Source organism: Festucalex cinctus, chromosome 2, assembly GCF_051991245.1.
Source record: "Festucalex cinctus isolate MCC-2025b chromosome 2, RoL_Fcin_1.0, whole genome shotgun sequence".
Lineage (NCBI taxonomy): Eukaryota > Metazoa > Chordata > Actinopteri > Syngnathiformes > Syngnathidae > Festucalex > Festucalex cinctus.
In genome coordinates this window covers 24265080-24281191 of record NC_135412.1, presented here as the reverse complement: position 1 = coordinate 24281191, position 16112 = coordinate 24265080, and positions in this window count along the sequence as shown.

Here is a 16112-nt window from a genome sequence, read left to right as displayed (position 1 = left end):
TTCATGCGTTCACACGGTATTATCCCCGCTCCCCTCCCGTCCTCGCTTTTCGCTCCCTCACGCACCGTCATCCGTGTGGCGGTGACGATGAGAGCGCCGTCAGACGACGCCACCGCTTTTCATATTCTTTTCAAAGGGCAAAACGGATTCCGTTTTTTGTTTTTTTTCCATTAGTTGTTTTACTTTGTTATTTTTACCCCACCTCAAGTCTCTCTTTTCATATTTCCATGGACGGACAATTGTCCGTTGGAAGGGCTGCAGGCTGTTCTTGTATAACTTTGAAAGCCTTGCTCCTTCTGAGGGTGACCTCTGTGTGTGTGTGTGTGTGTGTGTGTGCACGCCTTTGTCTTTGCTACAGTATGGGGCCCATACTCACTTTTTTTCCCCCCTGGTTTAATTACCAGTGTGGGCATTGACGTTTTTGGCTATAGGCGAAGTAGGCCACTGCCTAAGGCCCCCAAGCCACCAGGGGGCCCCCAAGCTCTTTGTGTAGTCTTACCTGAGGATGATTAAAAAGTCCTGTCTTTATTCTGTCTCTAATATTTGTTTATTAACTCCCATTTTTGATTGTAAAACAAAAATAGGACATAAATAAAACAAACTGCGATGTTAAGCAGTGGCTGGTGATTTTGTGTCAGTTTGTGACGCTACGTCAGTAACGTCACTGTGTGAGAATGATACCCATCTACTCTTCCCGTTAGTGAGTAAATATTGCCGCTGTTGTCAAATCCATTTTTTTCATCTTAGGCAGCTGGCTAAGGTAAAAAATCTCGTATCTCAGCAGCGCTTCGAAACGGTAATCCATGCCTTTGTTACATCTCGGCTGGATTACTGTAATGCACTTTATTTTGGAATCAGCCAGTCCTCCCTCCAGCGTCTCCAGCTTGTCCAAAATGCTGCTCGTCTCCTTACTGGTGCCCGTAAAAGGGAACACAGAACCCCTATCCTGGCCTCTCTTCAATGGCTGCCTGTGAAATTTAGAGTCCACTTTAAGGTCAGCAGACCAGACTCAATTGGAGGTACCGAGGGCAGAGCGGAGATGTTTAGATGTTTAACAGATTGTGGTATCTTAGGAGACCATCTAAAGGGTTAAAAATCTCTTCATTGTAGTTTGACAAACTAGGGACACCCAAACAGAATCTTGCCTAGGGCCCCCATGAAGCTAGAAACGGCCCTGAGTGTGGGGGCCGACAAGTTCAGACCTCTTTTTGAGGGTCAAGACTTGTGCAGGTGCCACAACGTATGTCACGTATGTATGTAGTGTGTGTGTGTGTGTGTGTGTGTGTGTGTGTGTGGTTGCTATGGTAATGCGCGGATGTTGAGGTCACATGACATGAATGCCGGTGTCGGTGCGAGATGTGATCGGCCTGCCAGATTTTATCAGGGTCACCTACCGATGACGTCACGCTTACAGGATTGGCTGGAAATTGTCCGGTTAACGTAAAAAAAACCCCCAAAAAATTCAAGGTGTCATTTAAATAAACTGTATGGACTGAAATTGTGAAAACACAAGTAAAAAATAATCCTAAAAATATAAAAGCAGGATATGTTAAGGTTGAACAAATAATAAAATAGATTGATTAAATAATAAATGAGATAAGATAAAAATAAATAAATATAAAAGAACGCTTGCAAATAAATGCAAAAACTAAAACAAATATTATTGAAAAGCTATCCATTCAAATTAATTTACTGAGATGTGACAAATGTTGTCAGATTAGATTGCTAATGTGTCCCAATTATCATGAAGATTGTTTTTGGGATGTATTGTGATTTTGTGACAGCTAAAAACAAAACCACACCAAATCTGACTTGCACAGTTTGTTTTCAGTAGCGCTGCTCTACTGACGTCATCGGAAGGCCACCGATACAATCTGGCAGGCTGATCGCATCTGGCACCGATACCGGGAGCTTCAAGTAGGTATGCTTTCCGGTAGTACGGGTTTGTGAGTCGAGCTAGTTAGCGGTATTTTTTTTGTTGCCCGCAATGCATCGCACCACTGAACGTGAATCTATCCAATGTGCGTGATCGTCAAAGACACAAATGATATTATTGAAAGAGCATTCAAGTCTCAACGTGCCTCTCTGGACAAACCGACATTGCGACAGCGTGTCACAAGACCCACCACCGTCTCTCTCACAGAAGCGGCAACTTGGTCTTAAAGTTTAGGTTTGAATTGGGTTTAGTTGAGACAGTCCTCCAATAAATACAACCACATTTGTCGTTTTGCGTATTTTAGTTGAGCGACCTCGATCGGCCATGTTAAAAAGCGCAAAAATACTAAAGACAGTTTTGAACCAAGTCCAAAGATAAGTGTGTATCCGACTGAGCTATGCGTCCAGTGATTGCTTTAGTGTTGACTACATGTTTTGTCATCAGGGATCAGCTCTGAGCCCCTTCTTGTTCGCTATGGTTATGGACAGGATGACAGACGAGGTTAGACAGGAATCCCCATGGACTATGATGTTTGCAGATGACATAGTGATCTGTAGTGAAAGCAGGGAAAAGGTGGAGGAGAAGCTAGAGGCGTGGAGGTTTGCCCTGGAAAGGAGGGGAATGAAGCTTAGCCGTAGCAAGATGGAGTATCTGTGTGTGAATGAGAGTGATCCAAGTGGAAGAGTGAGGTTACAGGAAGAAGAGACCAAGAAGGTGGAGGAGTTTAAGTATTTAGGGTCAACAGTCCAGAGCAATGGAGAGTGTGGAAAAGAAGTGAAGAAGCGTGTGCAGGCAGGTTGGAACGGGTGGAGAAAAGTGTCAGGTGTGATGCGTGATAGAAGAGTTTCAGCTCAAATGAAAGGAAAGGTTTATAAAACTGTGGTGAGACCAGCAATGTTGTTTGGTCTGGAGACAGTGCCACTGAGGAAAAGACAGGAGGCAGAGCTGGAGGTGGCAGAGATGAAGATGCTGAGGTTCTCTTTGGGAGTGGCCAGGATGAATAGGATCAGGAATGAGTACATCAGAGGGACAGCACGTTAGAGGCTTTGGAGATAAAGTCAGAGAGGCCAGACTGAGATGGTTTGGACATGTCCAGAGGAGAGAGAGCGAGTATATCGGCAGAAGGATGCTGAGTTTCCAAATGCCAGGCAGAAGATCGAGAGGAAGACCAAAGAGGAGGTTTATGGATGTAGTTAAAGAGGACAGGCTTAGATGGAGGTAACTGATTCGCTGTTGCGAGCCCTGAAGGGAAAAGCCGAAAGAAGAAGAAGAAGAAGAAGATATATCCGACTTCCGACCATCCTCAAATGCAGCATACAAATGAGCGCAAAGCTTGTTACTGGACGGTTAGCTCAGTAATTTAGATGTTAGTCTTTCGCACAGAAGATCTGGCTTCAAGTCTCAATTTTGTATTTTTTTTATTTTTTTTTACTATTTTACATAGTGGTCGCTAAACTACAATACACAACACTTGGTCGTATTTTGGTGCATGGTAAAACGACCAAAATGGTCGTTATTGTTGGACGACTTGTTGGTTTGGTTGGGGTTAGGTTAAAGGTTAGGATTGAGAAGTTTATTAAGTTTGTAATTTATGGCTTTAAACTTGTAAGTAAATGGCAAAAACTGGGGACTCGTATCCAATCCAATTGTGTCTTGTACGGCTTTGTCTTCAAATTTGAAGTTCTCTTCTGGCTTTAAACTTCAAGATACGACATGGCCAATGGAGAAGGTCGATGGTGAAGTGCAGGTGTTTTTAAATTAATAAAAAAAAAAAAAAATGTTTTTAAGAGTGGTTTGTTTCTCATCCAAAGAGGGCTGTTTAAGCCACCAGCCTCGTGATCATCATCATCATGGCACTGCCAAAATACAATGCATATGAAATGGATGAAAGATGAAAACCTAAAAGCCTTTTCGCCATTCGTATTTGTGCGTTACGTGACAGTGAACTGCCCGCAGCCATTTCTGCTGTAGTGGTGAGATGATCTCCACATAGACTTGATCCTCAGACCACCTTCCTGATCTTCTCTATATTAATAAGTCCTCCTGCTCCTCTGTGACGACATGAAACTGCACCAGACGACCTTAACACAAAGCTGCAGTAGGAATATGATTCAGGGCTCTACACTAACTTTTCCACTACTAGCACTGGTGCGAGTAACATTTTTAGTTGCTCGCACAGCACAGGATTTGGTCGCACCATTTTTTGTGGAAGTGTAGCTTGACCTTAGGCATACGCAACTCGATATATTTGCAAAATATTTGATTGGAACACGAGGTTTGCCTGCAACAGCAGTGGCTATCAAAACATATGATTCATTTAAATATTCAAAACTTATAGTGACATTTGTTGCTTGTAGACAATCTTAAGACACCACACATTTTTACAGTATCTTCAAACATGTTAAAAAACAAAACAAAAATGTCTTCTATATTTTCATATATTGAATCAATTATTTAAATAGACCGCAACAAAGGGCTGGGCGATATGACTGAAAAAAATGTACCAGTTTAAATATTTATTAGTCGTTATTGACAGCTATAATTGTTTTTTTTTCTATTCAAAATAAGGATCAATTAAACAAAAGGCTGATAATTTGAAATATAAATATTTAACCTTTAAAAAGACACAAACACAATATGTGCACAGTGTGAAGTATTTCAGAAACATAAAAATTTGAGACATGAAATAAACCTACCGTCCAGCCAAAAGAAATATGAAGCCACCTTATGGAACAATAAATCTATCAAACACATTTTAACCACTTAATATATCCAAAAAATATTGACAAAAGTGACCTTCCCTTTTTATCAACAATTTGTGTTTTTCTTTTGCCATCACATTCATTTTTGGTTAATGTATGACGTCTTTTTTTCTTTTTTTTTTAATCTGAGACACGATGATGACCACGGAATCACTGCTGTTCATTTTTTTTTTTTTTTTTTTTGCTGTGGTTCATTTTGAGTTTGATGACGTAATTGCGGGCACATCTCAGTTCTTCTATCTGCTTGTCGCGCTAGCCAATCGCAGAGCGGGGGGCGTGTCACTCACTGTAGGCAGACGGGCCGGGCAAATTTGTCGCCTGCATGACGTCACTCCTGTCGCAACTTGACAGCATGCATGGTTTTGTTTTTTTTCTTCACTCACTCACTCACTCACTCACTCACTCACTCACTCACTCACTCACTCACTCACTCACTCACTCACTCACTCAAGTTTACTTAGTCTCCCACTCACTCACTCACTCACTCAAGTTTACTTAGTCTCCCACTCACTCACTCACTCACTCACTCAAGTTTACTTAGTCTCCCACCCACTCACTCACTCACTCACTCACTCACTCACTCACTCACTCACTCACTCAAGTTTACTTAGTCTCCCAGGCTTGTGTGAGTGGGAGACTAAGTAAACTTGAGTGAGTGAGTGAGTGAGTGAGTGAGTGAGTGAGTGGAACAAAAAAAAAAGTCAAGTTGCAGCGAGAGTGACGTCATGCAGCCGACAAATTCGCCCGGCCCCGTCTGCCTACAGTGAGTGACACGCCCCCCGCTCTGCGATTGGATGGAGCGGTAAACAACTGTCTGTCTACAGAAACATCCCGCTGTTGATAAAACAAACACAAAATGGCAAAATACAGGCTGGGGGGATGTGGGTAGAAGAAAAAATCACCACCACACATTAACAGAAGCCCAGAGGTGTAGACTGAGAAGGAGTTCATATACATTCTGTATTTATATAGTGCATTTTCCTGAGTGAAAACGGAAGACCGTGCCTCAAAGTGAAAATGCCATTTTAACGTTATTTAAAGTAGTGTTGATGTTACCTCCAGCAACGTACGTCCATCGAGCAGGTCGACTCGCCATCAGGCACGTCACATTTCCGTGTTTAAGTCTCCATTAGCTCCGCTCTGCCATCCGTCAGCAATGAATGTCCTTGCGGAAACACGCAATATTGGTTCCGGCTCTTCCAGGTTGCGCAAATCTTTTTTTTTTTTTTTTTTTTTTTAATTATTGTACAAAGTATTTTGATGTCAATATCGACAATAACGGTGAAATCCGACTTAAAGTCGAAATTCGGGTTACATCGCCAGCGTAGGAACGGAACTCAGCCGTATCGAAAGGATTCCCTCTATAGCATTTCAAAATGTCTGGCGCAGCTTGGCCAACTTGTTGTACAGTTTTGAAGGTATTTGAACAATCTGAGCCAAGTCCGATTTTTATTTTGCCACGCCCATTGAAACGTCCGAATTTTTTAGTGAAGGGTATCTTCACTCCCTCACCATGCAATTTTGCCCAAAAACAAAAGGAAATACGCATCGCTGTCTGCTGTTACACAAGTCAGGAAAAGACAGTTACCTCACTCACTTCGACCAATTGTCAGCAAAACCGAAGTTTTTGGACATTATTCCCATCAAGCCGGGTAAGAATGGATTTATATTACCTCATAGTTTTAATGTTCTGTTGGCATTTATAGTAAATAGTAAGTCAACAAAGGCGTGGACGGTTAGCTACCCAGAGCTATCGTTAGCCTTTGGCTAAAAACAGCAAGGGGGAACATTACCTTAGTGCAGACGTAGTGGTTTCTGGTTATTTTGAAGGCATTCATCTGGTTGTGTGTGCAAAGTTTGTTCTGTTGGCATTTATAGTAAATAGTAAGTCAACAAAGGCGTGGACGGTTAGCTACCAGGAGCTATCGTTAGCCTTTGGCTAAAAACAACAATGGAGAACATTACCTTAGTGCAGACGTAGTAGTTTCTGGTTATTTTGGTGGGATTCTGGTCGTGTGTGTGCTCTTCAACAAAGTTTGATCCAGCGCAGACATTTTTCGTAGTTGTTTGAGAGTTCAGGGAAGGGAATAAACCGGACAGTGTCACTCTTGTGTGTCTCTTACACAAGCTGTGAATACCGCAGGACGCCGGTTAGTTGATCGGGATAACAGCTATCATTCTTACACAAGCCGTGACGACAGCGTTTAACCATTTTTATTGTTTTTTTTTTTTTTTTCTTGGCTTTGGATAACCTCGCAATGCACCACTGGGAGCTGGATTGCTTTTGTTTGTCCTCAGCAGAACGCACGTTCCGTCGCAGTCACGTCTTGCATCTTGATTGCTTTACTAGATAATGTGGGCGTGGTTTACAATAAGGTCAATTTAAATGTACAATGTATTTGTAATTTCTCCTTTTCCACATACTTGTCCTGTCTCCCGTTTTGTTCGTCCCATACACAGTAGTCGAGCAGCCGTCCAGTTTTTATCATCATGGGAGGATGTTGGCGCCTCTCAAAATGTTGCAGCATTCCACTGAACTTGTACAACTAATCCAGCCTAATCGTTCACTTCTCTTTTCACTCCTGCTTAGCTCAACAACTCAAGCAGAGAAAGATAATTTTCCTGGAAAATATTCCAGTGATGATGAATGAAACCCTTGCAGACCAATAAACTCAAATGTTCTGCAAGACGACACTTCGATCCATCCATTCATCCATGACGAGACTTTGGGGTGTGTCTCGATTTTTGTTGTTGTTGTTGTACTGTTCATCCAGAAGAAAATGTGTGAGGTCAAAGACGAGTTTTTTGTTCCATTTGATGGGATTCTGTAGTCTATGCTAAACATCTGACAGACTCTACGTGTGGCCCAGCTCGCAGCTTCCTCACCATGTCAGCGAGCGTGTGTTATTGGCCGGGCTTGGATTGGCACAGAGCCTGAGATCCCCGTTCATCTGTGCCAAGCCGCTTTAGCTCTTAAGCGCATGTCCCTCCATCTAGTCTGCCGGCCGTTGCTGCACATGTGGCCGACGGTGTTGCTGTCCATACGATCAATCGCACTTTTGTGTGCCGGTTGCAATGCATTTGCATCACGTGCGGCCTTCATACATGCAATTGCAATCAGGAAGCTTTGACTCACACAGATGCAATGACGTGAAATGACAATAAAAACACAGCGCTCAAGTTTAGGACACACTAATCCCGCAGATTAAGGCCATGGAGCATTGGGGCAAAAATCTACTTTTCTTTTTCCTGATCAAACACAGACTCTCGCTCTCAGATGATGATCCAGCTCCTCTGGCAGCTTGCAGACGTTTCACCGTAATGGTCAGACCTGAGAAAGATGTTTCAGAAAATATTTTCTATCACTATAAAGTAGGGATGTAACGATATACAAACATCACGATACGATATTATCACGATATGAAGGTTTACGATATGATAATTATCACGCTATTGTGGGGAGATTGGCGATAAAAAAAGGGTCACAATATTGTAAAAAAAAAAAAAAAAAAGAGTTCATACTAAAAAAACAAAATCTTGTGCTTTTGTAGATTACAGCAATGCATATAAAGCACCCACAATCTCTAATAATCTCTAATATTGAGACACTTGCTCATGCACGCACATATTGAGTTCCTCCACATATTGACTCGCTTCACAAGAATATTATGTTCCCCTTCATCTGACCATTAGCGTGGATTTTAAACATAGAAGGGCCAAAACATGCCCTGTTAAAATTAAACTGCACTAATAAACTAGCCACCAGAGGGTGATAGAACTGCACAAATAGAAATCAACCTGACTTTTTGAACAGATGTGCTGCTTTTAACATTGTGACATGACGACGACGATATATTGTGGCAGTTTTAATATCGCAATATCACGATATTGCTATCGTTAAATCCCTACTATAAAGTCACTTTGTTCTCATTTGTGTCATTCAGTCATCATGAAAATGCAGCAGAACAATATACTCCAGTACAATGGTGAGTCTCTTAAAGGAGCACAAGACTTTTGAAACACTAACCAGCTATTCTGTGAAATGGTTAATTTCACAACTCTTCCCTGAAAAAATTGCCAATTGATGTTGAGCCTTCATGATTTTGTTGCACTTTTGCTGAGTATTTTTGCATTAAGTACTGTATCAGGCAGTTTGGACAGTCACGTGATCATCGTGACGTATCATGTGCGTGAAATACACATTGAATGACATGACATGAATGACAACAAAGAGAATCACGAGGAATGATGGCGTCCCACAGCAGACATCAAAGGCAGAATTACGACTTACAACAAAGAAGCATTTCTTCAAAAGCAGTACGGCCATGGAGGACACGCCAAAGATTTGTTTCCAACCGAAAGCCGGATGAAACTGTCAGATCCAGCCGCCGGTGAGTCGACATCCGGGTGACTTTTACTCTGCTAGGCTAAGATACATGTCGTGTGCTAACAACGCTTTAGCCCACATTAGGAGCGGCTACCCCCCACCGCTCCACCACCACTCGGAATGACGTGAAACTGGACTTGCTGAGGACTTTACTCTGAACAGAATTGGCGCAGTATTTGGGATCGAAGACGGTCTTTTTCTTGCCCATTACATCAGCAAACTCCCATTGAAATGAGCGAAGACGGCTTTCGTTTTACGCACGCAGTACGTCATCACGATCACGTGACGAGGATCATGGCGTTCACCATGGTATGTTTGTATTTTGAGACTTAATCGGTTTAAAAGAAAATTCAGGGTGTAAGATGCCAGAGATATTTGTAATTTTATTCTTTGTACACAATTCCTAAACCAATACTAGAAAATTAGTTCTAAGTGTTGTATCGCTTTAAGGATGCAAATAATGTCGCCTCACAGTCGGTGAAGTTTTGGTGCGACGAGATATGATGACAAAACAGCTGTCCGTATCTCAAAATGTAGCTTTACTCTCAAAATTTATTTTATGTTAATATTTTTGAGTTTCTGTATTCCAGACTCTGGAGTTGATTAATTGGATTTACATAATTGGGAAATATTTCTTTGGCTGTTGTATGATTCAGTTTTAGCCAGACTTTCTGAAACGGATTATCCCGAAAACCAAGGTTATACTGTATTTCTCTGCTGACAGTTAACCTGAATATGATCTGTGAAACGTTACCCAGTAGGAGGAAGTACAAGTACACAAACATTGATCCCCCCCTCCACATGAACCGTTGCCAGTTCGTTTGAAGTGCAGGAAGAGTTACTAAATAGAGTTACAAAAACCTGGATCTATTTCATGCTGTTAATTGTGCTACAAACACATAGGGTGGTTGATTTCGGAATTTGAGTGCCTGAGTGTTTTCAGTTGTGGATTGTGAACGGCATGCGGGACAAGCGCGTGGTAGTTTAGTATTGAAGTCTCGGATTTGACTTGGTGGAAAACGTACTCATGTTCCTTCTTGGGTATCGCTGGCGATGTGCCAAAAACTCAGAAGTCACGAGTCAGTACATTTCAGACTTTTTCAAAAAAAGCTATACTATTGGTCAGTCCACATATATTATTGTGGGAATGCTTCAGCATAACATAACATATGTTATTGTGATTTTTTATTGTCCACACTTTTTTGCCGTGTAACAACTTCCACACAATACTTCCGATTTACACTGTTTAAATTTCAACTTGCTTAAAAAATTGACGCCTCCCAGGGTATATATCGTCTGTTTCCACATTACTTTCAGTATTGGCACAATTTAATGTTAAATATCAACTTTTTCCCATTCATTTTCAATGGGACAGACAATGAACTTTTTCTAAGTATCACTTTCCACGCCCACTTCCATACTTATAATTTACCAGGTGTCTGATACTTCTCGGTGGCACAGTTGGTAAAGTGCATTGACCAGTAACCAGGATGTCATAATTTCATAATTTATCTCTCAATTTGTTCGAGTCCAGGCTGCGGCCTTCCTGGGTGGAGTTTGCATGTTCTCCCCGTTCCCGCGTGGGTCTTCTCCGGGTACTCATTCCCCACATTCCAAAGACATGCATGGCAGGTTAATTGGGCGCTCCGAATTGTCCCTAGGTGTGCTTGTGAGTGTGGATGGTTGTTCGTCTCTGTGTGCCCTACGATTGGCTGGCAACCAGTCCAGGGTGTCCCCCGCCTACTGCCCAGAGCCAGCTGAGATAGGCGCCAGCACCCCCCGCGACCCTTGTGAGGAATAAGCGGTCAAGAAAATGGATGGATGGATCTCTCAATTTATTTCATAAGCATTCCACATACATTCAAATCTTAGCATTCACCTATTGGCGTTCGGCTTTCAGCATTCCCACGCAATTTCTCCAGAAATTGCACTTAGTCTAGTTATTATTATTTATTTATTTTAAAAATGATTGACCTATCTAAAGTGTGAAATGTCTTCCTCTCTCAATGTTAGTGGTTGAACAAACATGCTGTTTTTTGGTTTTGATTTTCGATGTAGGCTACAAAGTTTTGGCCCGATGCCAGCGAGAAGAGTATCAAATGACTTCTTGCACTTAATATTGTTTTAGTCTTTTGTTCTGTCTTAGGAATTTTTATTTTAGGAGAGCCCTATTCCCAGGAAAATAAAAAATACTCACAGTATGTGGTTTGCATCAAAGCATTTGTAGCTGACATGTGGATTTTTTTTTTTAATGCATTTGAGCATTAAGATATATGAAGATAGTCATCGAGGCATTGGTTTAATAAAAAACCAGACGTATACGCTATTTTTTGTCCTTATTGAAACAACATTTTTGTCATACATCTGCTGAGGAAATGTGCAGTCCCCCAGTAGCGCTCACAAAAGTGTGACCCCTTCCGTCACTCAACGATGAAGACCGACAACCTTTCGCATTGACATTCACGCATGCGAGTTTTTGAGAATGCACATGCGGCAAAGCCACATAAGCACAAGGAGTACATGCAAACTGCGCACGGCACGGCAGGGGGTACTTGAGATTGAAAGCCGGAACCTCGGGATCGTCAGGCACATGTGCTAGCCACATGTATTGAAACCAAAGACTGTTTATTGCTTGCATAAGCGTCGAGATGTCTATAAACCAGAAGTGACAACTTGGTCTTGGGACTGCAGCACGTCAAATTGCTTTCCCATGTTTGTGATTATTAGCAGCACTCTAATAAGAGAGAAGATTAATGGCTCATTAGAGGCCATTTGATGAAAATAAGAGATGTGATGACTTCAGCCCCAAGCAGGACACCCAAAGATAAGCCGCTCCGTTTCTGTTTCTGGCCTAGTTTGTTTGGAAAACACGCCATTAACCGTGCACATTGGGATCGTTTATCATAACATTCTTCATTTTTTGGGCCACCTTTTCGCAAACATCGTGTGTGACATGAACAAGCTGTTCTTCTTGGGTGCATGTTTTACAAAAAACGTATTTGTCAGAATAATACAAACAGATTTGAAATACTCATTAAAGAGTCATCAGTAATCAGTCTAACCATAATGAAAATCGTCATTAAAGGGCAATCAGTCCCACTATGAATAAATATGGATATAAATATGTCATTCAAGTTTTTCGATGCTTTTGGACACATGCTGGCCACTCAGCCGGGTGTCAAGTCTCAGAGGATCATAGAAGCTCGATTAGGAATTCTATCTATCTATCTATCTATCTATCTATCTATCTGCCTGCCTGCCTGTCCGTCCCTCTGTCTGTCCGTCCATCCATTCCCTCCATCCGTCTGTCTGTCTACCCATCTATCTATCTGTCTGTCCATCCCCCCATCTATCTGTCTGTCTATCTGTCCAACTGTCTGTCCCTCTGTCTGTCCGTCCATCCATCTATCTATCTATCTATCTATCTATCTATCTATCTATCTATCTATCTATCTATCTATCTATCTATCTATCTATCTATCTATCTATCTATCTATCTATCTATCTATCTGCCTGCCTGTCCGTCCCTCTGTCTGTCCGTCCATCCATTCCCTCCATCCGTCTGTCTGTCTACCCATCTATCTATCTGTCTGTCCATCCCCCCATCTATCTGTCTGTCTATCTGTCCAACTGTCTGTCCCTCTGTCTGTCCGTCCATCCATCCATCTATCTATCTATCTATCTATCTATCTATCTATCTATCTATCTATCTATCTATCTATCTATCTATCTATCTATCTATCTATCTATCTATCTATCTATCTATCTATCTATCTATCTGCCTGCCTGCCTGTCCGTCCCTCTGTCTGTCTGTCCGTCCATCCATTCCCTCCATCCGTCTGTCTGTCTACCCATCTATCTATCTGTCTGTCCATCCCCCCATCTATCTGTCTGTCTATCTGTCCATCCATCCCTCTATCTATCTATCTATCTATCTATCTATCTATCTATCTATCTATCTATCTATCTATCTATCTATCTATCTATCTATCTATCTATCTATCTATCTATCCATCCATCTATCTGTCATGTTTCAGTTTGGTTTGGTTTGGGTTTTGTTTTATTTTGGTGAGACTGTTGGTTGTCTGGTGTTCTTGTGTGTTTTCCCCCCAGTCTCGTTATCGTTAACCTTGTCCACCTGCATGTGTCTTCCCTTCCCGGTGTGTTGCTGATTGGTTCCCCCTGCCTGCTGTGTCTCCCAGGTGTGTCCTGTTAGTGTCTTATTAGTGTTGCATGTTGCAGCGCAGTGTTGTCTTTTCTATGCCAAGCCATCCACGCCTCGCCATCCCATTATGCCATGTCTCCACGCCCTTCCAAGTCTGCTCCACGTCATGCCACATCAGTCCACGTACAGTCTGGTCAATAAGGTTCTTCTCATTCATGTCAGTATTCTCCCTGCCTGTTTTCTCCGTCTGTGGGTCCCACCACACCCCCACCGTGACTCTATCTATCTATCTAATATTGCAAGGAGAGCAAGACAACTAAAAAAGCAAGGCAAGATTCAGCACACATGGGTAACCAATTGTAAGATTTTTATTAAATGAAATGGAACGCCGGAAGAATTAAAAGTCCTGGTGGTGAAAAATATACAAGATCTGGAGAAGTACAACTGACCTGTATGGTACAACTTACTTTTGAATTCTCTTGACCATCATTATGCATAACACGACATGTAATGCCAAATCACAAATGGATATGGACATGCTAAAGTCAATTATCCAAAATAAAGAATTTGAGCTGGAAACAAATGAATATTATGAGCATAGTACAACTGAGTTTGATCTTGGAATTGACCCTGAAAATAACTTACTCACTTCTCTCGTTAGTAGTTGTAATTATTTCACCGATGAACAGTTTAAAACTAATATGAATTTGTATGGGAAATTGTCAATAATACACTTTAACAGCAGAAGCATGTATGCAAACTTTGAATCAATTCAGGAGTACATACCAGGATTTGGCTGCCCCTTTAGTGTCATTGCTATCTCAGAAACTTGGTTCAACTTAGAAAATGGTATAACATTTTTTCTTGATGGGTATGAACTAAAATATATGAACCGGCAAAATAAAGCAGGAGGAGGTGTTGCCATATGTGTTCAAAAATCAATTAAATTTAATATTGTAACACATATGACTCTTGCAATAGATGGAATTATGGAATGTGTAACAGTTGAAATTATAAATGAAAAAATGAAAAATAAGTTGTGCGTATTGGACACCTGGTTCAATCATTGAAACTTTTACTGAATGGACAGACAAATTGTTTTCTTCTGTTAATCATAAAACATTATTTATCTGTGGGGACTTTAACATAGATTTGTTAAATACAACCAAACTCAAATTTATTGACAACTTTACAAATACAATGTATAGTTTAGGTCACACAGTGCCACTATTATTGATAATATTTTTACTAATATTATGGAAACGTATGTTACCAGGGGCCTATTTGTGACATCACTGATCACTTCCTGTTTTTGCCTTGTATGACTGCAAATTTAAGAAAGTAAAAGATTATATGGAATTTATAGTAAAGCGATCAAAAAGTGAGGAAACAATTTATGCATTGAATAATAGTTTAGCGCATCAAAAGTGGGATCTCGTTTATAAAGAATTACATGTTGATAATGCTGACAGTGTATTTGTTCATATATTTACTACGCTCTATAACAAACGCTGTCCTCTGAATAAAACCTGTATAAAGAGGAGACATAAAAGGAGTCCTTGGCTCACAAAAGGAATAGTTAATGCTTGCAAAAAGAAAAAATAACCTTTATAAACAGTTTCTCAAGGCAAAAACAAAAGAAGCGGAACAAAGATCTAAATGTTATAAAAGCAAATTAACTGACATTATAAGAAGAAGCAAGCAGTTACATTATAGGAAACAGCTGTATGATAATCAAAACAATATAAAAGGTACGTGAGATACGTTAAATAGTTTAATTCAACTCAAATCAACTTTATTTATAAAGCGCTTTAAGAACAGGCGTAGCTGTATACTTTCGTCTCTTCAAAAGCCAGTCGACCGCACGGTTAGGTGCCACACCCTTAACTCTTTCAATCCCACGCATTTTCTGACAACGTAACTCCAGAATCCCACCAGATTTCGCACATTTTCACCCATTTTCAATGCTTATTAGAATATTGTGTGCTATGACTAAATAAACATGGTGGGTGTCATTTGAAAGATTGGGTTCTCCTCTTTCATTAGAAAAAAAAAGTATGATTCTACCTTATTCTGTTCTTTAGTAATCATCATTTGAAAATGGCTTGATTTAACATAATTCAAGAATCTCGGGCAAAATAAGGAGAAATGAAGCTTTTTGTGAAATGATGCATTTTCTGCAAAACAGTGACTTTTACAGTAATATTTTTTGGTTTAGTGACATCTCAAATATCTCAACAGTCCTTGCCTTCAATAAAACATGAAAAAAAAAATGAAAATGTGTTTTTGATAGCAAAATAAGGATTTATTTACATATCTGACAGCGTGTGGAAACAGCAATATTTTCACATTTCACAAACTATTTACAAAATGTTGATCATTTACAGGAATGTTTGTGCATGTGTAGGGCGTGCAACTTAGCTGCAGAAATTCCGTCCCATAAAGCCGAAACATGCGATACATCTATTACATCTATAACCAGCGTCGCTTTTCCTCTTACCAACAGATGAGCAAGAAGTAATAAGTGCGGTAATGAAATATAAGAGTAAGTTATCGACAGATTTTCATGACATTAATATGGCTTTAGTAAAAAAAAAGTTATTGCTAATATATACATTAGCAATAATATATATATATATATATATATATATATATATATATATATATATATATATATATATATATAATTTTCTTTAGCTAAATGCTAACATGTAGCCACGTTGGCCCTTCTTGACCAGCTGCGTTTCGATCCTCACTGAGACCATCAGTGACTTATGAGGTCTCTTTTTCCCTTCCTCATCATCTCCTTTTGTCTTGTCTATGTTGAGGGTGAGAATAGATTATTGTCCACCCACCGTAACT